The 25,953-nt window shown below is 41.5% G+C and overlaps 1 long non-coding RNA gene across 1 annotated transcript in view; it reads left to right on the top strand.

Annotated features, from left to right (window-relative positions):
• Window positions 1-25,953, top strand: part of LOC116447649 — a 266,152-nt gene that overhangs the window by 83,820 nt on the left and 156,379 nt on the right. The gene's annotated exons all lie outside the window — the stretch shown is intronic.

Here is a 25,953-nt window from a genome sequence, read left to right as displayed (position 1 = left end):
TGAGGGCTTCCCAGGTGTCCAAGAGAATGGGTCAGGTGGTTGCTGGCTCACCTATAAAAAGGCTCCTTATTTCCAAGGGCAGAGGAAATGGCTCAAACTGGGTGGCTCATGTGCTCCTCTCTTCTCACTGTGCGCTGGAAGTGAAAGACTAATTCTCTTGGCATGCCTACTTAGTGTTTCATCTCTCTTGCAGAAGTTTTAGGGACCTTTCTGTGAGCTGGTGTCAATATTTTTGTGCCAGCAGCTGTTGAGAGCTCGAGCTCCTGGGAGGAGCAGGGCTTGTTAAAGTGCAGTCCCTGGCTGTTGCAGATAGGCTGCTTGATAGAGTGCTGTTTCTTGGTGATTTCTCATTCCTCTGAGGTGGCAAATGGAACAATGGAAATAATTTATGCTTGACTCTGATCCACATCTTTTGTCAGCCATTGGCATATATCCATTAGGAAACAAGTTGTCCTGGCTGAATTCCCTAGTGGAAAGGAGGTGAGCACTTCATTTAATACCCTATCAGTGTATATCACAAAAGCAGTCTGGCATTAATTGCACAGCAATGGTTGCAACAAAGCATCTCCTACTCCAGCGATGGGAGGAGAGAGGGTGTCACAAAGCAAGCCTGAAGTGCCTGGAGTTTCCTCCTAAACCTAATTAGATTTAGAAGATCTTTCTGTTTGGAATAGACTTGGATCTGACCCAAGAAGGGCAGCCTGAGGCAAGGATGATCAGTAAAGACAGATTCAGAGAGCTGGGGGAAAACAGTCCAGCTCTTGCCTGTGCTACTCGTGACTGAGATCGTTGTTAGAAGTCCCAGCTTGCACCAACATTAAAGACTTTCTCAAATGCTACACTGAGTTTAATTTGTAATCTCTAGTGAAATCTTTTTTTCCACTGGTACTTTTAGGAGGAGAAACAATCAAGAAAAAGTTCTTCATGGGAATGCATGAATCCTACAATATCCCATGGAAAAAGCTCTGTTTCTACCTGCCTACTTCATTTTTAAGAAACGTTTTCTGTCTCTCCCTCATGGAAAGGAGAAGCAGGGAGAAGGACTTTAAAAAAGGATCAGAGTTCTCAAACTTTAGTAGTGATCAAAGCAGAAGTCTCCAAAGGCCCCAAGAAGATTATTTTAATAGGAAAAATTTGGTTTTGTATATCCAAAATTGTTTATTATTGTTTATTATGCCTTGCTCCATGCCAGAGGAAATATCTGTCAGTGTCCAAAAATCTTTCAACAGCAGCACTCTTGTTTTTACAATTTTCCATTGATTTACTTCCTGCTGCCTGCCAATCACGTAATTCTGGTTACATGCTTCATCTTTCTGCTTCCCAGGGCTCTTTGTATTTCTCTTGAGTTCTTCTTCTTCTTTTTCAACCTTGTGTACGTGTTCCGGTCAGTGAAATCAGAATTCATTCAGTTTTCTTCTGGCTTCCCTGTTTCAGACATCAGTATCCTTGTCTTCCATGTTTTTCCTCTCCTCAGAAATCCAGAGGGACAGTTTTGCTTTACAATGTGAATGCCTTCCCCTGTTTATTTACTGTTTTTCTGAAATCTCTGTGACTTCTTTTGCTAAGGAATTAAAACATCCACAAAGAAAGCAGCAATCCTAAAACTTAATCTTTTGAAAATTAGAAAAAAAGAATGAAAACAATCAACTGATTCTGTACTTTTTCTTTAGTAGTCTCTTTTGCTTTTTTTGATAAACTTTATGGATATCTATCCAGCTGTGACAATTCCTCACTAAGTCTTGGGAGGAAAGCTAATCAGATCAAATGATGTAACATGACATTCAGTCTCAATTCTGAAGAGTAACAGTTTTGCAGTCCCTGGACATGCAGCTCCAGATTCTGGGTATTTTTTACTTATTGGAGTAGATAGCTACTTTAGTTTTCAGCGAATTCACCATGTAAGTATGGAATCATACTCGCATGTGATCGGGGAATGCAAGATGCCTGACTGTCTCCAGGTCAGTGATATATGAGAGCAGAAACAAGACAAAAGGGCTAAATTCTAAATCATTAAGATTAATCAGGTATCTGCACCAAGTGTAAATTACCTCAGAATTGCTACATTTGTATAGTTGTGGAAAAACCTCCTGGTTCAAAGAGAAATAAGCAAAAATGATTGGGGATTCTGGAAGAAAAAGCAACAAACATTAGTCATAGGGAAATAGGATCATCCTTTTTTATTTGCTTTTAAGCAATTTCCTAGAATTTTTTACCAGAAATACATGCTCACATGAAAGTGGTGTTTCTCCATTGAATTTTAAAAGGGTATTCCCCCCCCCGCTAAATCTAGCTGAACTATTGGTTTTCTCCTGTTTTCTCTCAGAATTGTTCTGCACAGCTCATACTGCTACCTTTAGGCAAATTAAGAGCTGGGGAAGTTTCTCTAAGAGGCATTCACAGTCCTCTTTTAAAAATGCAACGAAGATGCAATCTTTAAGGAGGTGGAAACGGCACCTCAAATTCTCCAGGGATGTTTTGACTAAAGGAGCAAAACCTATTTTCCCCTCAATTGACTCAGTAATGAAAGGATGGAATCCTGGAAACATTTATTAGCTGCTAGGTGAACTGGAGAGAGACAAGCACTTCGGTGTGGTCTCACATCTTTATCAATTAGTAAACGCAGGTGTCAGAGAGGCACGGGACAATACAAATCCTGTAGCAGCAGTGGTGCAGTTGCCATTACCTGCCTGACTTTCTGCAACCTAAACAAATCCCCTGCACGTTAGTTTGGAGAGAGGTGATATTTTAAAAATCCATTTTTCTGAAATGGTTGCTATTGACAGAAGATCGGTCTTCTCAAAAGTGTTAGTAACTCATCAAAGCACATTACCAGCTGGCTGGTTTCAAAGATGTCTCAATGTGAAATCTAAGTTTGATTCCACTGGTGTAATATGGTGTTTGTGTTTGTCAGAGATTAATTGCAAACAACGTTTCACTTGCTTGCAGTGTTGCTTACAGCAGTTTCAAGTTGGCACGCTCAGACAGGCAGGGAGAATGAGAAGATAAACTTGCAAAATCTGCAGCTTGGTCGAGTGTTGTGGCTCTGCCTTTTGTCCCTTGTCCTGTTTGTGAAGGGTCAGTCAGCAGAACCGTTGCCACAGTCTCAGTCTTCTTAGGGTGATGGGCCAGCCCAGAAGCTGCATGCTGGCACCAGCACAAATAATTGCGGTGCTGACATCATCTGTCAGGAAATAAATACATGAATACTGGTGAAAGACAGCATGTCTCAAAATCCAAGCTGAAATAATGAGTCGACCCTTGTCATTATTTTGTTAAATATTTTCCTTCCACTTGAATTTGAAGTACCCACCGCCTTTCTGTGATCTTACAAGATACATCCCTTGCAAGATTTCTGGCAACATTTTCACAGCTGAACGTTGTTCCTACACCTGGGGAGCCTGACTTTTACAATTAAGAACTATTCTTTACTCGACTCTTTCATACACACCTCTCACTTTACATGTTTGCTTCCCTGGGCTTCATTCCGTGGTAGCTGGGGCAGCACGCCCAAGCAGCCTGTTCACAGTCCCTTTTAGCAATTCTCTGTCAGCCTTAGCAGGTTTCTGGCCACCACACACCCTTTGGGCATGCTATTAGTTTTCCTTTGTTTATTCATCCCTCTGCCAGGGTAATCCTGAGATTAGGGTACGTGAGAACATATGTTTGGTGCTGCCGTATAGAAATCGGAGGTACCGATGGGAGGCTGTTACCTCAGAGAAATACCAAAGCGAGACCATCATTAATCTTTCATTTAGGATCCAAACCCTGGATCCAGGCATTCTGTTCTTTTGCCTGGAAGAGAGAAATGCGAAGCATGGATGCCAGAGATTAGTGTACGCTATTTCCCATGTTTCTCTTTTCTTCCTTGTCATTTCCCAGCTCTGGTGTTCTGCTGCAGAGTAAGTGAATGTAGAGTTAAAGGCACTACTATCCTTCTCAGCCTATTGAACAGCACATCTGTAGTTCATTAGCATCCAAATACCTTTAAGCTGATTGTCTCCTTGGCCACACTGCTCCAGAGCTTACAGGATGAAAGTACCAAAAGTTCAGAAATAACGGGTTGTATTGTTGCTGGAGGGAAGATCTGATTAGTGGAGGCTTGCCCATATGCTGTATAGAGGAAATAAAAAAATGCAAAGGAATTTTCTCTTTATTATTCATGTGTAATCATATTTTAAAAATACTAATAATTAGGCAAGTGTTTCTGGAAAACATGAGGCAGTTTATTCATAGTCTTCCCATGTTTTGCAGAGCTTTGATTTTTATGTAGGTAATTAAGAAAGAGGTTATGAACTCTAATAATTGCTAGGCTGGTCTCTTTTAAGGAATTAGTTTGAATAGGAGTAAGAGAAAGGGTTCTTGCTAACTTCTCTCACAGATTCCCACCTGTGCCAGGCTGGAGTTGAAGTGAGGATGGACTCATTAAGAAGAAAATGGACTAGAATAATGACTGTGTTTGGTTAGCAGGTGTATTAATCTGTGGTAATTGAAGCACAACTGAAGTGTAACATTTTTTTTATCGGGAGAGGGGCTCTACTCATTCAGTAATGGACTAAAAGAAGATGCTGCAGTGTGAGAGTGAAGTGCTTAACGTGAGTGCCGAGCCTGGGCTAGCTGGGTGCTGTGCCTCGGCAAAGAAGTGTTTTACGGATCTGTATGAAAGAATTTCTCATGCCTGTTCTCCCCAGGTAGCAGCATCAGAGGTTCACTCAGCGATATAAAAATATGGTAACCAAATGGTGCAAAGAGATAAAAGCTGCTATCTGCTCAGAATAAAAAGGTCACTGGGGTCATGAAAAAAAACCTTAGCAGGAACCATTTGCATTGTCAGCTCTTTCCGTGGAAATCCCTGACTGCAAAACTTGGAAGTGGCCCAGCCCAGCAGCTCTGGGATTTACCTTCATAAGGAAGGATAAGAAAATCAATCTATTAAAGTGTTGGCATGTCTTGCCCATGAAAAATTATATATTCTGTCTCCTGCAGCAGAAGAGCAGGGGAAATACCTGAGGTGGTGGGTGGGCGAGAGGCAACACCCAGTGAGCGGCAACACTGATCTGGGGCCACAACCTGCCAGGTTCTCTGTGGCAGCCCCATGCCCCCAGGTGTGGTTGGAGGTTCTGTTTCTCCTTGTTTTGCTGACTCAGGCCCTGGCAGCTCACGCAGCCAGGTTGATCTGCAGCAGGAATATACCCAGGACCTGCCAGCCCAGCCTGTGCGAGGAGCACAGCGTGGCCTCTCCTCTTGCTCAGCTGAACGCTTTATGCTTTGCCTGGTTGCACTGCTGGGGCATTCTGTCATTTTTCAGCTTGCTGAACACAGATACAAGTAAGTAATGTATACATTTCAGGCCTGCCACTGCCTGGGGTTATTTATGAATTAGTATTTTCCTTTATCATTAGGTAAAAGTAGTTTAAGCGAATACATACTGAACGCATAAATCTGCCAGCTCTGCTCAAGTAGGGGACAGCAGCTGGAAAATAGCATGCCAATTTAGGCAAATTTCAGGGAAAATATTTTTTCTATTTTCATGGCCCGGGGTCAACCTGATTTGAAGGCTCATTTCTGATGCAGTGGTACAGAGGTATAGCTTCTTTAAGGAAAATAAACCAGGATAGCAAAGCCTGCTGAGGGTATCAGAGAATCAGTGATGCAGGAGAGCTGATCTGTCTCAAGATGCTCTGCACCAACCCAAACCACATTTAACTGATGCACTGATTTCTGCTTCTAGATAAAGGAATCTAAAGGGGCTGGAGATCAGCTGGCTATTTAAAATAAAACCCTATTTTGTTGAGACATTTCTTTCTAAAGCACCACAAATTTAGTAGACAAGAAAGAGAAAGGCAAAGATAGTGTTATAATTTGTTATCTCCATTTTGCATACAGGGAACAGAAACCTGGGCTGAAACCTCCATCTTTTGTGAAGCAGGCAGACCTACTGCAAGCTGCAAATTCAGAGTTACTGTCTGTCTAGACAGCTGGAAATGAGTCTCCTGTGCTGACTAAAGGCTTCTCTCCAGCGAATGCAATATATGTCCCCAAAAGTGCCTGGCAGCCTGGCTCTGTATGGCAGCAGCACACAACCAATATACTATTTGCAGAACTTTGGATGTAACCAGTTTTCTGCAGTGTGAATTTCCATCACGTGCTGACTGCCTCCCTCATATTTTCGGGGAGAGAAGATGGATGGATCTAATGTCGCACTGTCCACAAGCTGCGCTGTGGCATAAACCTTGTCACAGGGATTACATGTTTTGTTGCTCTGTCCTCAGAATGCAAATTCATTGCCTTAACAAAAGGCTTCTATTTCTTGTCCGTCCCCTCAGCTGTGTCCCTCTGGCAGCTGCCTTTTGCTCAGGTGTAGTTTAACACCTCAGCAGAGCCGGCGTTCAGATGCTGTTAAGGCAGGCAGGTAAATTGAGTGTGTCTCCTTCATGGCACAGTTCCTCCCCAGCGTGTGGCAGTGAGCTATGCTGCTACTTGGAGCTGTAATGCTGTAAAGACTTTGAGACCATCTGTTTGAAAAAATGCCTCTTTTACCTTGCTGGGCATGTCTGATGGAAGCCATCACAGCAGAACAAGGTACTCTAAAGCCATTTATCTCATCTAATGCTGCCGCTGTTCTCCCTTTATCTTTTTATCTTTCATTCTCTCTTTCCTTTGTGAAATATCAAGAAACAATATCAACACATTACACTAATCAAGGAAGCATCTGTAGCACCTGCTTTAGCTTTTGCATCCGGCCTGAATAAATGCAAGATGTGACAGGTTTGACAGATGTAGTTGCCACAGAAAGGAAAGAAGGACTTGCACTCTGGGGCCAGCACGGGAAGAAAAATAGGAAGAAAAGAGTGAAAAGGACATCCTTTATGTCACACTGGCAATTTACATCCAGTGCTTTCCCTGTTAGCATGCAGCAAAGAGGAGGGTTTTGCTCTGGCAGTGACTTGGGGAAAGCTAGGGAGCGATCAGAAGGATGCAGTACATCTCTTCCCCCCACAGTCTCGGAGGAAATGGACCCATGGTCAGCTCTCTGAGTCCAGCTCTTGTTCTGTAGCACTGGCCAGGAGGTCTTATGGACAGTGTTTTATATAACTGGTGGAGGTCTAGCCCAGGGCCCTGCACTGATTGACTTGACAAGGCACCCCTGTGGGCAGAGCTGCTGCTCTGCACTTCATTTCGGCCTGTGGAGAGCTGCAGAGCAAAATGTGTGGCACTCTGCAGTCTGTCCCTGCTCCTGCCCCACGCTGCTGCCATGGCTGGGACAGACTGTCACAAGGACAGGCCTGTGCTTGGGAGGAGGCAGCAGCCCAGCTCTCCTCTCCTCACCCTGCCTGTGCTGCTGCCTTCTCCTGCAGGGGAGCCAGAAACACAGAAGTGGGGTTCTGCAAAATCTGTTTTGTGCCATAGAAGTATCAGCCGTGTTGTAAATAGAGCAGTAAAGCTCCACTGATCTAGGAGAGAAGCACAAAAAAAGGAGAAAGCTGTGTATGTGTGTTTTGTTTCTTTTTTTTCTAAGTACCAACCTTAAATCAATCAGATATGTTGGGTGGTTACCAGGAGTGGCCAGTAAAAAGACAGAAATTAGTAAGCAGATACATTTCCCTGCTAGGCACAGTGTCATTCCATATGAAAGCAATCGTAGGAGATGTTCTGACATGTTCATAGCCCAGAATGGGCTGTGCTGGCCCAAATTATCTATAACCCTGTGAAAAAATCTCTTCACTTTGTAAAGATTAGGTTATGAGTAATGAGGATTATATTCGGGGACAGTTAGAAACTTTAACTACTGCAAGCATCTGAAGAGAAATCGGTGTGCACAGACTGGGTTATGTTTCTGTTTAAAGGCAAGAGCAGACAAAATACTGCTATAACCAAGTAGTATTAAACTGCACATTAGCAGGGCTTACTATTCTCAAAGGTACTTTATTTGATCAAAAGCAGGCTTTTGCCTCTAAAGTTTACGTGTCTTCATCTTTCTTTCCTCAACTTTAATTCATTTTATTGAAATGGAAAAAATCAAAGTGCTAAGGTATTGTGGACCCAGTTCAGTCAGAAACTTTAAAAATATTTTTAATCTTATGCACTAAGGAAATCAATAGATGTGTTGAATCTTGATCTACAAAGCACATTGGAATGAGGAGGACAAAGTGACTGGGAAGAACGAATTAGAGAAATGACAGTTCTGGCTGCCATCAGTTTTCTGCAGAAGTGACATGTTTATCATGGAAGTCACTCCAGCATGCAGCTGCATACCCAGCGAGTGTCACATATCTGGGATGATGCAATCTCTCTTTCCCTCGTGTCGGATACGTACGCCAGCTGTAAAATGGCCTTTGGAGACAAGCAGGTTTGGGCTTCTTTTTGAGCTGACAACACATTATTCATGTGTTAGACACTGTCAAGATGGCTGTGATTGCTGTCAGACTAGGGAATCTTCTTCCAATTTTTTTATAGGCAAGCATGAGCAATAGCACGAGGGTCAAGCCTTTTCTTCCCTTCTCCTTTCTGTTGTTTCCCCAGTTCTTCAGGCTGTGTAACTTTTTGAACATGACATTTTGATGAGTAAAATACAGAATACGATTCGTGAGGAATCCCAAAAGTCAGGCAGAGCATGGTACTTGACTTTCATGTCCTGTTCACCTTCAGCGATAATTTGGTGTCTTAAATGGTTTCCATCCTGTAAATTTGATGATGCGTGATATGGGAAGGGGAGGCAGTGTGAGGGGGCAGGCAAAAAGGAAGGATGAGTAATACAGCAGCTCAAAAATGTGGTAACTACTAGAAAGTTCCTTTGAGGTGGTTGTGATTTTTGAAGGAAATAGTTTCCAAGAAGCAAAAAGAATTTTCAGACTGGAAAAAAGAAAAAAAATCCTTCTTTTAGGTTTTATACTTGACAGAACTTGCAGGCAGTTGTCGTAGTTAGTGCAGCATTTATGTTAGATATGAGTTTAGTGCTGCAGGGTCCAGGCCACAGAGTGGAAAGAAAATGGAGTGTGCCATAAGCTTTGAAAGCTCACAGTTGTTCGGGCTCTTGTGGAGATGCAACGTGAGGGCATCACAGCAGGACAGTCTGGTTTTGGCACCAGCACAGTCTTCACCATTTTGTTAGTTTTTCTTCTGTAAACCAGAGGTATACTTTAGTGATTAAAGACAAAATCTGTTATGGACTATTAGTTGTGCTCCCTGCTTGTCACGCAATTTATTTACATAACAGATAGTGCTATCTTTAATTTGAACTAAGTGTGTAAAAAAGTATGTTTGTTGCAGGGTATAAGTGCCTGATGAACAAAGTCTTGAAAGAAAGCAGAAACTACGTCAAGAGGAAGTGCTTTATAAATAACTAACACATTTAAAGTCCATTAATGTTTATAAGTCATTTGCATACAGGCTTAGGTTTCTGAGCATCTGAATTGCTTTTAAAATATATGCCTTGCAAATACTTTGGAGTTTAAGTAGTTAGGGTTTTGTTGTTTGTTTTTACTCCCTCAGGACCGTGGAGCAGTTGGGGGACTATGAAAAAAAAAATTAATGTTGCTGGTAGATAAAATGGATATTCTAGAGGGATAGCCCACGCAGTCCTTGCCAGAGCTGGGAATGTGAGACCTGCAGGAGGTGATTTAACCTTTCTGACTCTATCAGTCATTGACAGACTGAAGTTTGCTCAGAAATCTTCATTTCATTCCTTTTCATGATCCAGTGGTGCTACTAGTCACCCATTTTGCTGAGAAGGGTGCACAAGGCTCAGTTCTTAGAAAGCATATCCTGCCAAAGCCAAGAAGAAACAAACAGGTACTGCAAGAAGCATGCCCTGCTGTAAAAGAGCTGTGAAGGTAAATTTTCATCATTTGATTTCAACAGATTTTACAAAAATGCAAACATGTTTACCCAAAGAAGCTCAATCAGACAGAGAGTTGAGTTACAAGTAGGAAATCTCGGAGCTAGTTAAGAATTTGTCCTGGAAACTCCTTGGAATGGTTAATTAAATTGTTTTTTCTTGTCTGCCTCTTTCAGTACTTCTCTGTGGAAGGAAGAAAATTTACTTCAGGGAAATGTTTAAAGTAGTTTAAAATTTATCCAGGCCATGTAAATCCTTTTAGTTCCATTTTTATGCCACCAATGATTTCTGTGAGCTTTCAGTTTGAAATGCACTTAGGCAGTGTGTTTGTAGAAATAAACAAATGAAAGTCCCTCTTTTTGCACGTTGTTCTTTTCCCACTAAAGGGGTGCAGAAGAAACATTATATATGAGAGAGACATGGGGCAGATGAACCTGAAAGGGACCAGGATTTGCTATGTTTGCTGGGCCTAGGAGACGTCATTGAGAATGTATCTTTATTTTCCATCTTTGTAAATGTTTGCCTTTACAAAATTGCTGATAAATTGATATATAGCCTCTCTTATACAAGTCCATCCTCATTTCAAGACCTGTAGAGACTTCAAGTCCTGCATAGGAAGTAGTATAAATTGTGTGGTAAACTTTCAGGGCAGCTCAGTCACAGCAGAACATGAGAGACTGTCAGTTCAAATGGCTGAGAGTGTGGTGGGGAGCAGACTGACATCGTTGTTGAGGTTCTTTTAAAAAAAAAAAAAAAATCAATCCATGGTACTTTTTTTTTTTTTTTTTTTTTTTTTTTTTTTTTTTTTTGGTTATAGAATTGGCAGGAAGCAAAAAAGGATGCCTCAAAAATAAAAAGGCTTGGAAGATGTAAAATGACTAAACCATAGTGCTTGGGGACAGAATATTCAGGCTGTTGGGGAAGTTTTGCAGTTTATAGTGGCATTTCTGTTTCTGAGCTTGTATCATGAGCCACTTCTCCTGTAAGGAGCTGTGGTGACAGTGGAGGTGGGAACGAGCCAGTGGCAGCAGTGATGATTTGGCAGGAGGTAGAAATGGGTGGTTTATTTAAATGTTCAGGCATGGCCACTGAGGTGTCTCCAAGTATGGTGGGTTTATGCCATTTACTCATCCACGGCACAGTGAGGTCTCATCATCTGGAGGTACAGCAGGGCCAAAAACCTAACCAGAAAAGAGAGGATTCCCCCAAAACCCAGAGGAGATGCTCCAGCATGGCTGAGATGTTTTCCATTTTCATATTTTCACTTTCAACTAAGAAATTGAAGTGGCTTGGTGAAAATGCAAGTGTTCAATTGCATGCCTGGAAATTATCTTCAAGTGACTTTGGAGCTAAAATGTAGATACAGAAGCAGGAAAAGTACAAACTCTGATTTGTCTTAGGATGTCATTATGGGAAAAATCCTTTTTTCCTTTCCTCTCCTGACCTCATTTGAAATGTTTCTGAACTGCCACCTGTAAAAACAGGAACCAAGTTGCAGTAAGTGAAAGTGCCTGAGTGTATGACTGAGTGTTGCCTATGTTTGTTGGTGCAATTACTCTAACTTTGGAAACAAGATGCTGTTTTTGACCTGAAAAGCATTATCTTCTGCTTCCAAAGTTTTGAAAAGAAACAGAGAGTTCGGAATTAATTTCAAAACATTATTTCTATTTAAAGTACATTTTGGCTAAATGTTTAACAGGTTTGGCATTTTTAAAATAAAAATACTTTGTGAATATTATTAATACTGGGTAAAATGTAAATTATTTTGGCAGCTGCCTTATAGATCAGTTTTTCTTACTTAAAAAGAAAAACAACCAAGAAAACCCCTTCTCCGTGGAGATTTCTGCTTGTCCAACTCTAAGCCTTGTCAGATGCTGTCAGCTAAGGATAATTGCAGAGCAGCAGGTCAGACAGGAGAGCTCAATATCCATATTGCAGGCTTGTCTCTTTTCCAGATTTGCTCCATGATACCTGGAGTATCATCACAATGAGTCAATCTTGCTTTGGAATTACAATACAGCATTTTTCTTTAAGACCACAGAACTGCTGTGATAGGGATCTACACAAAACCAGAATAAAACAAAATCAGCTCCCCCAAGGAAACAATCCTTCCACACACAACAAAATAAGGAGCTTGTTTATTGATAAAAATGGGAGTTTGTGTTGGGATATTTTCAATTATGGTGACTGGTTTAAGTTTCCGTAAAGCAAGTGAATGCTTAAGTTAAAAATTCTTGCAAAGGCAGAATTCCCTTCTTCTCACACCTGTGCCACCTGCTTTATCTGTATTTATACACATGTGCTATATTTATATATTTTTCTAGACAGTTCTCATTATTACCACCAACCAGGGTTGGGAAAAAGAAAGTACAGATGATGAAATAAATTGGAGTGGGGGATGAAAATTCTGCTTTTTCATAGGAAAGCTGTCAGATGGATTAATGGCTGGGCTGAGCCAAATAGCTCCATTATCAGATCAGATAAAGACCTCTCCCCTCCCTGACTAAAATAATTGAGAAAGGGGGCTCTGATATGGATTTTGTGAGAGATGAACTCCTTGAGAGTAAATTAAGACAGGATAATAGAGTCCCTCACTACGCATGTGTAACCACCACTCTGATAAATTGGGATGAATGTAATCTTATCTAGGCCAGCAACATCCAGGTCTGTCCAAAACCCAGGTATATCTGTATCTATCAATACAGATGTGTTTTATTTTCTTGCAGGACTAGGTGGGAAGCTACAGAGCATATGAATGAAATGGAAAATCACTGCAGTGGGTATGCCATACCCACACAGACAGAAAACTCCATTATCTTCCACTCAACCATAAATAACACCTTTGTTCAGGAAAAAGTGTGTGTGGGGAAGTGCAACAACTTCTCCCAGCTGAGCACAAGGAACATAGGGAAGAAAGCAAAGCAATGAAGGGAATGAATTCAGTGACCCATCCTGGGGGAAGTGTTTTGGGAGGAATTCTAAACCTCTGTGCCCACAGGGGTCACTCAGGCTCTGAAGTGCCATGGAGAGCTGCCTGGATGTGAGCATTGGTGCTGCTGGGTGCTGTAATGCACCGTGTAATCCCTTGGAAGGAGGTGCCTTGCACAGGCACGGTCCTGCCCCTCATGTGGGACCAAGGGAATCAACTCCTCCCAGGCCTCACAGTGATTGCACTGTGGGCAGGGATGGAGAGAGGCTGCTAATCTCTACTTAACACCTCATGGGGGTGTGCTGAAAAATTAATAAAACAAAGTGAAAGGGGAGGTCAGAGAAACTAACTGAGAAGATGAACAATTATAAAGGAGGGGGGAAGAACTGGCTGGCTGTGTGCAGAAGGGCTGCAGATGAGATAGGAATGCTCCAAGCAGTGATTGCAAGGTGACTTGGCAATGTTCTGCAAATATTTGAGGGAATAAACATCGCTGGGGAAGAGAAATTAGTACAACAAGTTTTATCATAGAGAGCAGGGAGATGATCTGCCAGAAAAACCTTTTGAAAGACATTAACAGGTGGTGAAATGAGCCTTTCAGGGGCAAGAGGAGGTGTAACACTGGGTGAGATTGTTTTAAATGAAATTGGAAATCAGCCACAGAAAGCAGTCCTGCTTTGGGTGAAACAATGAAGGTGTGGTGTGCTGATGAAGGGATTCTCTAATGTAGGCTAATGTAGGTTTTGATTCACCTGTACACCGCTACTTCACGTAGGTTTGTCCCTCAGGGATGTGGGTTCTAGAAAAATGTAATAACTAAGAAAAGCAAGTTGGACAAAAAGCATCAGCCCTTTGACAGCATGAGAATTGAATGTATAATCATGCTCAGTCTTGTTCAGAAGCCCAGAATAACAGCTTGCAGTTGTGTGTGAGGGCTTTGTCCCTCATTTGCAGCAGGAATGCTCCATGTTGATGACTTTTTTCAAATTGTGGATGTATAAAATCACTGAAATTTCTTGATGTACACTGATTCTTTAAAACCAGAGTGCAGCACATCTTTGTGACACTGCTTGTCTTCAGAAAAGCTGTGTTAATTCCCCACCACTACATTTATTTGTATCTCCCGATTTTGTTGTTTGTTACAGCTTCTAACAATTTATACTGTGCCGTGCTACAACTATAGTTGTCTCTGGCTCCTCACGCCAGTGGACCCATGGAGGATTGCTCTCAGCAGAGTTGGGTTTAAATCAGAATCTCTGTCAGATTAATAGGTTATGAGCAAGCACAGAGGCAGGAGTTTGCTCTCTGGAGCCCTGTGATTTCTGCCTTCTCTGCCTGGCAGTGCTCCTGGCTGCTGGGGGAGCTGGCTCCCTGTTTCTGCTCACCAGGTGGAACAGCAGATGAACATGTGTCTGAGCATCCCCCCTGGCTGGATCTAAACTGCTTCTTTTTCAGGAGTACTTTACTCGTCACAAAAATATTATCTGTATTAAGATCTGAACACTGATATTTTTTTCCTTCATCTGTGTTCCTGTGTTTTTCTGCTGTTTATCTGGGTATGCTGTATGTCATCCCTTTCAAAATACTGTATCTTCCCTTTTCTTCTGTTGAATCTCTGCTTAGGGATTTGATTTCCCTCCTGATACCTGGTGGTCCAAAAATGATTTATTGGTGAAAGCTCTTAAGGGGGATCTGATTACCTTCAATGAAGTCCACTGTCATCATCACAGCTTTTGTTTGCCACTGTATCCATCATTCCTGAGTCATAGTAACAATTCAGAGATCTCACTGCAGAAGAACCTCATGCTTGTCTTTACATATCATCTCTTTCCAAGAAAATGTTCCATACTACGAAGTGTCTTCTCTCTGTTTTGCCTTCATCTGTTTTTTAATTTAGCATAAATTAGTTACGTAGCCTTGGTAAGAAATGCTTTAGCAGAAATCTCTCTTCAAATACAGAAGAATTTTCTCATTATCTACCCTGCCTTTATTCTGTTCCGCTTTGAAGAAAAGAAGGGATAGATGGACGTGAGTCACAGCATGCTACAAACTGCCACCAGAATGCTCTAGCAAGCATTTCCTGTACGAGGGGTAGTCCATCTGACCCCTGTTAATTGCAGTGGTGCTTTCCTCTTGCTTGTTTGCAGATGAATGCTTGAAATGAGGTGTAGTGCTATAATCTGTTCTGAAAAACCTCTCCAAGAGGACTGGATTTGTGGATGTTGATTGGCTTTCCCTAGCTGGGAAGCCAAGCAGAACAGATTAACACACTTAGTGGTAACACACTTCTGAATCTCAATGGGTGCAACTTGTTCTTCCTTCTTCAAAGCAATTAACTGTATATAAATTTGATTCTGTATGGTGTATGCCTTTTGACTGTTTCAAGATCTTTTCTTGGGGATGGTGAGGTTTTCAATAAAACATGAAATAATTTACGTGACCGGATTACCCAAGGTCCTTTTTCTTACAGCCCAATGTGAGTAATAAAAATGTGAGACCTGAAATATGTCTGTGATCTCCAAAGCCATAATATCCATGCTACTTAAAACTTATTTAAATTGAAAAGAAAAAAAAAAAAAAAAGAGAATGGAAAAGTGAGCTGGTTTTGCTCCATGCTTCTATCTGAGAAAATGACCTGCATAACAATCAGATGCATTTTACTACTTAATTCTTTATTACAGGGTTTTGGAGAGCCAAATTATTTTCTATCTCCCATCCAGAGGTTTTGCTCTGAATGTTCAAGTCTGTCACTCTCTTGTTATCTTGCTTTCCAAGTTCTCACTTTCAGAATATTAAAAAAATGAAATAAAATTTGCTGCTCTGTATTTATATAGAGGGAAATGGAAGGAAGGCAAAATAACAGGAAAAGCTTGTGGGAAAGCAAAGCAGTGCTCGCTTCATCTCCTATTTCTCTGCTGTGACTACATGCCCATTTTGTTTCCCAAACATCTCTCAGCTGGGTTCCCTCTAGGCTGTCTCAGATGCACACATCCCTCGTGTGTGCTTCCTGCAGGAGCGGCACCGGCTCGTACCCGCGGATTGTGTGCCGGTGTCACAAAGCACGTCCTCTCTGTTTGTTAGCAAGATGACCAGCACTAGCAGGCTGCTCAGAAATGCCAGCTTTAATTACAGATTTTGCTTTCAAGGGGAGCACACAGATTATGCCTGGGTATCTTAAAAGTGCCTCTCTCCTTTTGAACTCTCGTTGTTATGTTTTGAAAAATAATAAGGCTTCTGTTCTCAGGGTTACTGGTCCTTGCTGTCACCCTGTCCTGGGAGGAACCCAAACAGAAGCAAATGACAACAGACAACCTTGTGAATCTTGAGCTGGATGATGGTAGGAAATCATGCAATTTCCCATTAAAAAGAAATAAGAAAAAAGCATTGGGGAGTAAGCTACTTGTGTTGTTTTCTCCAAATAAAACTGACCCTTTGGTTCTTGAAGTTAACCATTGTAGAGGGTGTCTGAGAAGTGCTCAGTGTGAAATAGAGAGCACCACATTCCTCAGCTGGCATGACCCACAGCTATAGACTCATCACTATGCACAGTAATGTGAAAACAACTGTCTACTAATTTCTTCCTGGATGATGAACTACCTTGTGTGTAATCATGCTTAATAAATGAGTACATAATAGTTGTATTAGTTACCATTTTGGCAGAGTAAAGTGAGTGAAAGTATAATGATGATATGATATATAGGCCTATAAGAGTTTTAGAGAAATATAAAGCAAATTTGAGAACTGGGTCACAGAAAAACATATTGCCTGAGGTATGCATCTATTGTATTATCTTAAAAAAAGAAAAAATATATATAAAATCACATACACTTAGCACAACACAGGTCCAGGCATTAGGTGATGACGTACTTCAGATTTGACAAACTCAGTACCAATACTGACTTCAAACTCTTACTGTTTTGGGCCAGTTTTACTGCAATATATAACTCAAATTGTTGAGTCTTTCTATGCAATGCTTGAGAAAGATGGCTGGAAATTGATCTGCTTGTTCAGAGTTTATTCTTCAGGGACTTACACAAAGAGGCATTGTACATGGTGAGCTGACCAAAGAGTTCAAGGTCAGTCCAGAAGCTTGGCAGGGCTGTGTTCTTTCACCCATGTTATTCAATTATCTTGCTGACTGGATGTGGAGGTGAGCCCTTGGTGATTACAAAGGAGAAAGCAAAATTTGGGGATTTTATTAGTCTGTTGACAGCTTTTTTAGACTTTGCTGCTGACCTTGGGTATAATCAAACACACAGAATTTGTAGAGAAATCACTGCTTTAAAGAGGAAATAGAAATTATCCTGAAATAGGGGGCTAAGGGTTTCATGGTCAATGACCAGGAGAACTTTTCTGATGTCTTTAAAATTATAGGGGTAAGAAAGGCTGGAGGAAAAAGTCATTTAAGTGGCTTTCTTTCAAACTAACAATACTTAATCCTTCGTAATTTTCTTGGATTCTTATCTTCTCTATGCTGGTATAATTCCACTAATTCTCTGTAACATCTCAAAAGAATGAATTGTCCCTCACTCAGGAGATACTAAATAAAACCAAAGAAGGTGATTTTCATCACTCTGAGCTGCCTACTGACACTATTTTTAGCCGTGGAAGGTGATGGCTGCACTCCAGCTTTGAGGAAAACAGAGATGAGTGCATTGATTCATTCAAACATTTATGCACATTCTTAATGTTTTTCCTGGCTCTCAAACTGGTCACTCAAAAACAAGTTGTTGGTGGTCTTTTGGGGGTCTTGTTTGTTTGATTGGTGTTTTGATTTCTTTTTTGGTTTTGTTTTTCTGAGACAGCATAACAGGATGTGCCCCAGGCTGCGTAGGTTCTAGAAAACAAAGTGCAGGGCATATATTCAAGGGATGAAAATCCACAGCCCTAAATTTGCTTCTTGTTGGTTTATGGGCTCAAAGGTGCGAGAAGAAGAGACAGAAGTCAAGAGAGTAAGGTCGTTGCTTGTTTAATTGGTAGGGATGCAGTCAGGTGAGGTACAATTCTGATTTGAACAATTTATTTTTTGTGCCATAACTGTCATTGCATTAATAAGATGAGAAGAAAAAGATTTAAATTAATTGTTATGGGTTGATTTTCTTTATGGATCTTTTAGGAACAGGTCTAAGTTAAAATCTGTATATTTTTAATGACCTTCTGCAACTTTTAAAAGAAGATTTCTTCACCTCTCCTTTTTTAAACAATTTAGTTCTCTGGTTAAGACTTTTGAGTCAAAGCCGCTACTTCTAGAAGAGTCAAGCTGCCCTCATACATATTCCATTGCAGAATATTGACATCATGTGAAAACGGTGGTGATTAGTCCTAAAATACTCTAGAGTAAGTCACTGAATAGCTACTGCCAGGGAAATTAATTCTAGCTTTGAAAATCTATACTTACTCTGGGTTGAAAAACAGGGAAAAGTACTACATGAGATTCAGGCAGTAGAAAAGTTTTCTTTTGAAGGTAAATAATATTTTCTCATCCGCTGCAGCCATTTGGAACTAGTCTTTTAGTCTTAAGAACCCCTCTGGCACTCCCCAAGTTCTCTTCCTTCCCCACAGTCCGTGGGTTTGATTAGTGCCGTAGGGGCTGGATTTAGGTGACCAAACACACACTGATCAAAGTCTCACTTGAGAGCCACCAGAAAGAAATAAACACTTCCAGGGCCTGTGTCCTCTTTCCTAAAGTGTCTTTATGAAAGTCAATTCTGTTCTAAATCATCTCTTTCCTTCTGCTGACTCCCAGGGAGTTTCTGGTCATTAGCACAGATTTGGGTGTCTGTACAACAGCTGCCTGAACCTCCTGAGCTCCTTGTCACTGTGTCTGAGACAATGTCCACCATGGTCATTAGCAGGTTCCTTAGGCTGACTGTATGAAAAAGAAATAAGTGGAAAACATCTAAAGAATAAAATGGAAACATTTGTGCTTTGATGAAAAAAATGGTAACATTTTCTACTTTGGTTAGAATTTCCTCCATAAACAAAATGCTTGGTGGTTTTGTCTGGTTGTAACGCTAAGGATATTTATGCTAAATCTGGTCTTTGAAATACGAGAGTCTGTGGATCAGGGCAGTGGTCACCCTTTTCAAAAAACCAAAATTAACTGCCCTTATTATAGATTAAAGAATATTCTCACAAAAAAACAAACAAACAAACCCCCAAAAAACCAGAAAAACAAAAAACCCCAAACCAAAATTAAAAAAAAGTGAGGGAGCCATGTCGGCTGCTCAGGTATTTTCTACCTTATTTTCTGATTAAAAAATGACTGTGGCAGAAGTCAATATGCCTCGATCTTATAAATCCTTTGCTACCTCTACCCAATTTTATCCTGATTAAACTTCTCCTAAAATAAACATTAAATACTAACTCAACCAAGAACCACGTGACTGATGGACTGAGTGAAAAGTTGTATTGTCTTATTTCAGCTAGCCCTGGTTTATTCAGGAGTGCCAGAAGCTGCCAGCTAGAGGGGCAGTAGTTGAATATCCATGGCAGAGACAGCAGGCACAGTGGTAGAGCCTGTCTCACTTGTGCCACCCTCCCAGAGGTAGATCCAGCTGTAGCGAGAGGGGGAGAAGTATTTTCTCTTCCAGCTCAGTCAGTCTTTGGATCTTTATGGGAGCTGGGGAACAATTAGAATCAATATAGCATCAAATCAAAATAGTGGGAATGTTAATAGGAAAACCAAATTATTCTGTATTAAAGGAAAATGAAAAGGTTTTTTAATAGTTTTGTGACAGTGAGTGCACCCAGCATGTGTTAGTTTTGACTTCAAGAGAATAAAAGAGCAGCAGCCAAAAGGCACGGAGTTAGCCTTGTTCCAGCATATATTATGAATAAATGAAAGAAGAAGAAATGGCATGATCATCCTGCTCAGGTACTGAGAGGTTCCTCTGTGCTGCTTAGCAGGACAGGGGAGGGTGCTGGTGTGCAGTGGTGTGTATGACACAAGTGGAGTGAGTTGCTCCAAGCAGCTCTTGTGGCTGGAGCAGAGCGTTTCAGAAGAAACCTCTCAGGGCTTTCTCCATGTAAAATAAAATGCCTACAAGTTTTTTCTCTGGAGGAATATAGCTGTGGTCTCTTACACTCCATTCAGCCTGCTGCTTCACAGTGTGTTTCCCAGAGCACGGTGCATGTTGTAGCACTGGCTGGGAGCTGCCCAGGACACAGTGCTGGCAGACAGCATTCATCTTCATTGCATCATCTTAAAACTGCTGGGAGGCCGCTGTACCAGCCTAAACATGACTTTGGGTTTTTGAAAATTGGAAAGTGCTACTAGTCACCTGTCTAGGATCAGCTTTCCAATATCCTGATGATTCAAAGTAAAAAGGCTGATATTCCCTTTCAGTCTGAGGCTCTGTTTTATCTCACAGTTGAGATTTTTTTATATTTAAAATGTCTGTTTTGCTATAATAGCATAAGTAAGGTTAGACTAGAAAATGGTTCCTGTTCTGTAAGGATACAGTTTGATATCACTAAACAATATGCAGTAAGAATGATATGGATGCATTACCAAAAAAAATGTTCATGGAAGTTTGCTTCCATCAAGCTAAAAAAGTAATGCAAATATAAGAAAATCTCTGTGGGAGAAAAGTACATAAGGAAACTTTCAAAAGAAATTGTTTTTAAAATAGATCACTGAAGAAAAGATATTTTAGGCATTGGTTGTATTGTTAAGACGTAGCATGAGAGTTCGTATGCCTGATCCAGGCATTGTGCCACAGAACATCACACTGAGCAGGGAAAAAGAATCACAGCTCTATCTTTTTTTCCCTAGGAAATACTAGGGGGTATTTTTTGAGGGGTGAAGCCATGCAGATGGTTTCTCCAAAGCATCCTACTCGAGTCACAAGAGCTATTTGCAGTAATTTGTTTCTCCCTGTGTTGAACTGGTTCTGAACAGGCACAGTGCTCATCTAAATATTTTTATTTCCCTCCAAAATAATAGAGAGATGCGTTTAAATGTATGTGACAAATGAGTTCATTCAGTGCTGTTTCTGTTCATTATTCATAACAGGCCACTGAGGATAGGTTTGCAAGCAGTAGCACTTCAGATAGTGCTGACAGCCCTGTGACTCGAAATATTCTCGTGCTGTACCTCTTCCTCTAGTCTGGCTTTTTTTGACAGTCACAAAGCTGAAAAGCTTTGAAGTCCCAGAATCGGACTGCACTTTATCTACTTCTGGCTGTGGCCCATGCTGGGAGTCTGTCCCTCCTAAGGAAGTGCTTGTCTTCACCTGGGCAGTTCTAATGGCTGTAGCTCCACCACGATTTTCCTCGAGAGCCTGGGATTCACTATTTGGCCTTTTTTTTTTGGCGTGTCTTTCTTTTTATGTCTTCATTTCACATGACAGGAGGATGTTTCCTCTTTACAAGTATCTGGGCCCAGGGATGAGAATTCACATTTTCAGGCACATTCCCATCACCACGGATGTGTCAGAGGGAGGCCAAGGGCTGGCTGTGTGGGAGGCAGAGCTGTCTGCTTTCTGCATTGCTCACCTCCCCTGGGTCAGGCCCTGGTGGGAGGGCAAGGGGGAGTAAGTGGAGTGGGCTTTGCCTCTGATTATGCTGTGTTGACTTGATTGGTGTCAGATAACAGCATCTCAACATGTGTCAGTCCAGCAGCTTTTTAAAAAGCAGAATTGCTGTTTAAATCCCTATTGGAGATAAAGTAAGACTTGAAGATCAAGCTCAACTATTTTCTTTCTGTAACTTTTGCCACCAATCCTTTTGTCACCTGCTACAGCCTGTTTAATGTAGTACTGGGGCCATTTTTATGCACCCTGCCAGTTTTACTGGTCTGCTTTTTTCCTGGAGTGCAGAGAGAAGTGGATGTCTCCAACAGAGTGAGATCTGCTTCTCAGATTCTCTGTTTCCTTTATAGCTTCTCTCTAACAAGAAGAGAGCTTGTTCTAACTCACATCTGCTGATGGCAGATTTCAAGGGCTTCCAGCCTGGGATAAGGAGTGGGCTTATACTCCCCCAGTGCATTCCCTGTGGCTGAGTGTCATTGGAGAGGGCAGCTTCAGGCTGCCGTGAACCTGCTGGAAACTTCTCTCTGTGTTAAGACTATATCTAACAGAGTAGTTTGCCAGAGTTTCCTGAGTGGTGTAAAAGGAGCAGAGTGTGACAGCATGACAGTGAATTTTTTGGTGTAGCTGAAATCTTCTTCTTGTTGCCACCTTTATTCCATGCTCAGTTTCTCAGTAAATTCATTTGTATTTTAGCTCCACAAAAGTCTGCTGACCTCACGGAGCAAGTGAAGGAAAAGCAGTCACCTTTCCAGTTCTGGAAGTGTTGAAGTGGTTCAAACTCCAACCTTGAAAATGCTCTAATCTACTGACATTTTATTTTCTTTCCCTTTTTTTTTGGCTATCATAGGCATAATAGGTAAAAAAGCTATACTAATTCAAATTCTGATTTCATATGTCTGCCAATGAAAGATTTCTCCCAGAAAATACCTTAGTTACAATTAATCTTCAACTTAGTTGTTCTTAAAACAAATTCAAATGAAGTTTCTGCCATTTCTGCTACAAAACTAAAACACAATGATGAATAACTTTGTGTGGGCAGTCCTTGACACTTTTTCTTTTAATATGATGTGTGGCAACTTATCACTACTCATATTTCTGATTGCTTCAATGGCTTTCAATCCAGAAGATAGTATTAGTACAGCACATTTTTCTATTTGATACAGAAATTTGGGGTATGGGATATTTGACTCAAACCCAAACACTTGCATCCAGCATATTCTCACTGATTTTGTCATTGCAATATCCCAATCACTTAGGACACCGTGGTTTTTTTGCTTGAGTTGCTTTTGCAGGTGATAGCATTGCTCACCAGGAAGAAGTTGTGCCTTAGGTGTGCAGTGCCTCAGGAACAGGAAACCTTTCCTGACTGGTGTGGTGAGAGAGGTTTGCATTGCTGTGACAAAGGGGGATCTGATGTGACAGGCTGCTGTACCTGCAAGAGGCAAAGGTCTGCCCAGGACAAGTAGCGAACATACGAAAAACAAATTATTTCGAAGGCATTTCTGCGTGCAGAGTTATCTTGAGGTCTGGAAAAACAGGATCAGGATGAAATGGAGAGTGAAAACAAGCAGTGTAAAGAAAAGGAGGCCCTCTGGGCTTGCCTGTCCTGTACAGCCCTTAGGAAGGATGAGTGATGCCTCAGCCTGTGTGGGGACAAGTGTTGCCTGTGCAGAGAGTGAGGTGCTGCCACGACTGGAGAGAACATCTGGGATCCTGGCTGCAACTCTGATCACCCACAGTGCACACCAGAGGACTCTGAAGCACCACAGGCACAGTCTGCTGCATTGACAGCCCTGATATGAGGAGATTAGAAAGGCTTTGTCTGTTCATTTGAGCCTAATGAAGGCTGAGAGACACTATGGAAACTGTCTGTAAATACATCAGGAAAGACGAGAGGTGTGTGGATGAAAGGAGTGTGCTGGCATAGAGGCCAAGAGCAGGTATGGTGCCTGTGAATAAACATGGGCTGCAACAGACAAGCAAGTTCTGATCTATAAAGGATGGAATTCTGACAAGGTGGAGACAAACTGTAGCTTTTGGGGAGGAATGTGACTGGTTTAGGGGAGAGTTTATTTCCTAGGTTGTCTACAATAGCAAGGGGACCAGGCTCAACTATTTTATCTAATCTAATCTTTTGTCACTGTCCTGGACTTGCTCTGAGTTGGAGCTCACCAGTCAAGTCAGTCCTCTCTCTCTTTACCTTCTTCCTCTGCTCCCGCTCTCAGGAGTCTCCTATGCAGGGATGTATACCCTCCTATAGCCAGTGACATCTGCAAGAGGGGATGTATACCAGTGACATCTGCAAGAGGGGACGATGTCTCCTTGCAATGTCTCTTTTTGCCAGTGATTTCATCAGACCCAATGATAAATCTGCAAAATATTTGGTTTTCTTTCAGTATTTTTCTAAGAAAAAAAGTTGAATCCCATAGGCTGGATTTTTCAGTGAGATCTTCCTTTATTTTCTGTATAGGGAAGCCCTTTTAGCACCTGTGACTCTTTGTGTGTCTCCCACATTGCTTCTGTGATGATCTGTCTAATGTTAGACACTGATAATTTACTAGATAAGAAAAGGAACATTACCTGGCATAGTAATAGGAGTATAAAATGAAATGAAATTGATTGACTTGGATTTAGCTATTTGACTACGCATGTAAAGATCCTCTCCCTTACCCTAAAATTCAGCATCCCATTTATTTCAGCTGTGATACTGTACCCTGTTTATTTTAGCTGCAGTACTTTGCTAATAAATAAGGCGTGGGACCTTAGTTCTAGATGCTTCTCTGAAACACTTCAGCTTGTAGCTTTTAATCTAGCTAGTTAGATAACACAGTAATTACTCACAGGAAAGATCAATGCCTCCAAAGCTCAGTGCATCCAAGGAAAAGCTTCAGTTATCCTACAGAAGAATATGTTTCTGCATTGACCTACCCAGCAGCACCAGAGATCCTGTTTTAGCTGAGGTGGGTGAGTGCTTAGAGGAGTGAATCTGGATTGAAGTGTGGTCTCTCATGTTTTACAATACTAAAATCCCTTTTACTTGCTGTACCATCCATACTGCATTTCAGCTCCAGGCCTTTTCATATTTTGTTTGTAGCTGTATAAAAATCTGTTTAGGGTTAAGGAGTTATGCCCAACTCTATGGTGTCTGGTTTTATTTCTCCGCTCCCCATAAAGATAAAGGCAAAGAAAGGGAAAGTCTCAGTTTGGGTATATTATGACAGTATGACAGTCCTGTCTCTTAACAGGCATGTGATTTAATCTTAGGTAGCTTTAATATGTGGATACAACTACTGGCATTGTTTCCAAATAGGTTTTCTTGCTTCTGTTCTTACTATTGATCTTAATTATGGTGGCTAAATAGTGCCATATCACCCATATGGTTTAGTTCTTGGAAATTTTCTTGAATTACAGCTGAAGTAAGGGTGTAGGTACTGTGGCAGCAACTTAAAATCTCGGTTTTATAAAACCAAGGACAGGGCCGGCTAACAGAATATGAAAGCAGTAGGTATCTGTAGACTCTGCTTTCTCCTCAGCCTGAGAAGTAGCTTCCATCTGCACAAGGGGTTCCCCCCATGCAGTTCTTGTTCAGCTTCACAGTCTGTTTGCTACTACTTTCAACTTGATTATTGTTTAATTTGAGATACTTCACCTAAATGTTTGTTACCAAATGGGGGACACAAAGCATTGGAATATGAATTCAAAGAGACAGGAACCGAGAGGGAAATCAATGCTGGTTTTCCAAACTTGATGTTACTGCATCCTTGCTGAAACATTCGGAAATCTGCTGGCCTCGTTTACTGTCTCAGCGGGGTTAAGGGCCACAAGATGTCACTGTAGCACCAAACATGAAGGAATGGCAGGCGGGTTTTCCGCAGCCCCTTAAATTGTCCTGCTGGTAAAAGCCTGTTGACTCTAACTACAAAGAGAGGCACAGGGGTCAGGAAGTGGCCCATGTGATGAGGAGCCACTTCTGAGCCTGGAGCACGGGGAAGCAGCCGGGGAAGGCAGGCAGAGCAGGCACTTCCTAGGGCTGTGTATGGAGGTAAAAGGCTGCGTGTGCCTGCAGGAGCTGGGCAGCGCAGCTCCCAATTTCCTGTAAAGCACAATCCTCTGGGCTTGCCCGGCTCCGTTAGTCCCACTCAACCTGTTGGTTGCTATTAACTAGCAGCAACAGTCAGGAGAAGCGTGTTTCATTTCACAGGTCCTACTCTATTACTACGTATAAGGTAGTAATCCTTGATACTGTGGGGGCACGTTACTGAATAGTGGTGAGAAAAAGCAAGTGATAGAAGAACAGTTCCCTGCATTGTCCTCTGGGTGACTGCTAAAGAAAATCTGGTTCCTAAGTTCTGAGACTGATCATAGCTAAAGAGACATCTCCAAAAGCTTGGGTTTGTTGTTAATTTTTTTTTCCCACTTTTCTATTTCTTGGAGAAACTATAGTATGAAAAGTACAGTATGAGTCCAATACTGAACAACCAAGCTGTTTGGAAAAGGCATCTTAGCACACTGGAACTGTGCTTCTCCAGGAGTCACTGTTTCTGGATGCAAAAGGAACTGTTTACCTGTGTGTATCTGTACCCCCAAGTGTGACAACCCAGAGAAAATGGCACTGAAAACAATGCAGAGGTGTCTGGGCCTGATTCTGTAAGTTA

Source organism: Corvus moneduloides, chromosome 8 (assembly GCF_009650955.1).
Source record: "Corvus moneduloides isolate bCorMon1 chromosome 8, bCorMon1.pri, whole genome shotgun sequence".
Classification (NCBI taxonomy): Eukaryota; Metazoa; Chordata; class Aves; order Passeriformes; family Corvidae; genus Corvus; species Corvus moneduloides.
The sequence above is the reverse complement of the archived record's forward strand: the minus strand, read 5'-3'. Positions and strand labels throughout refer to the sequence as shown.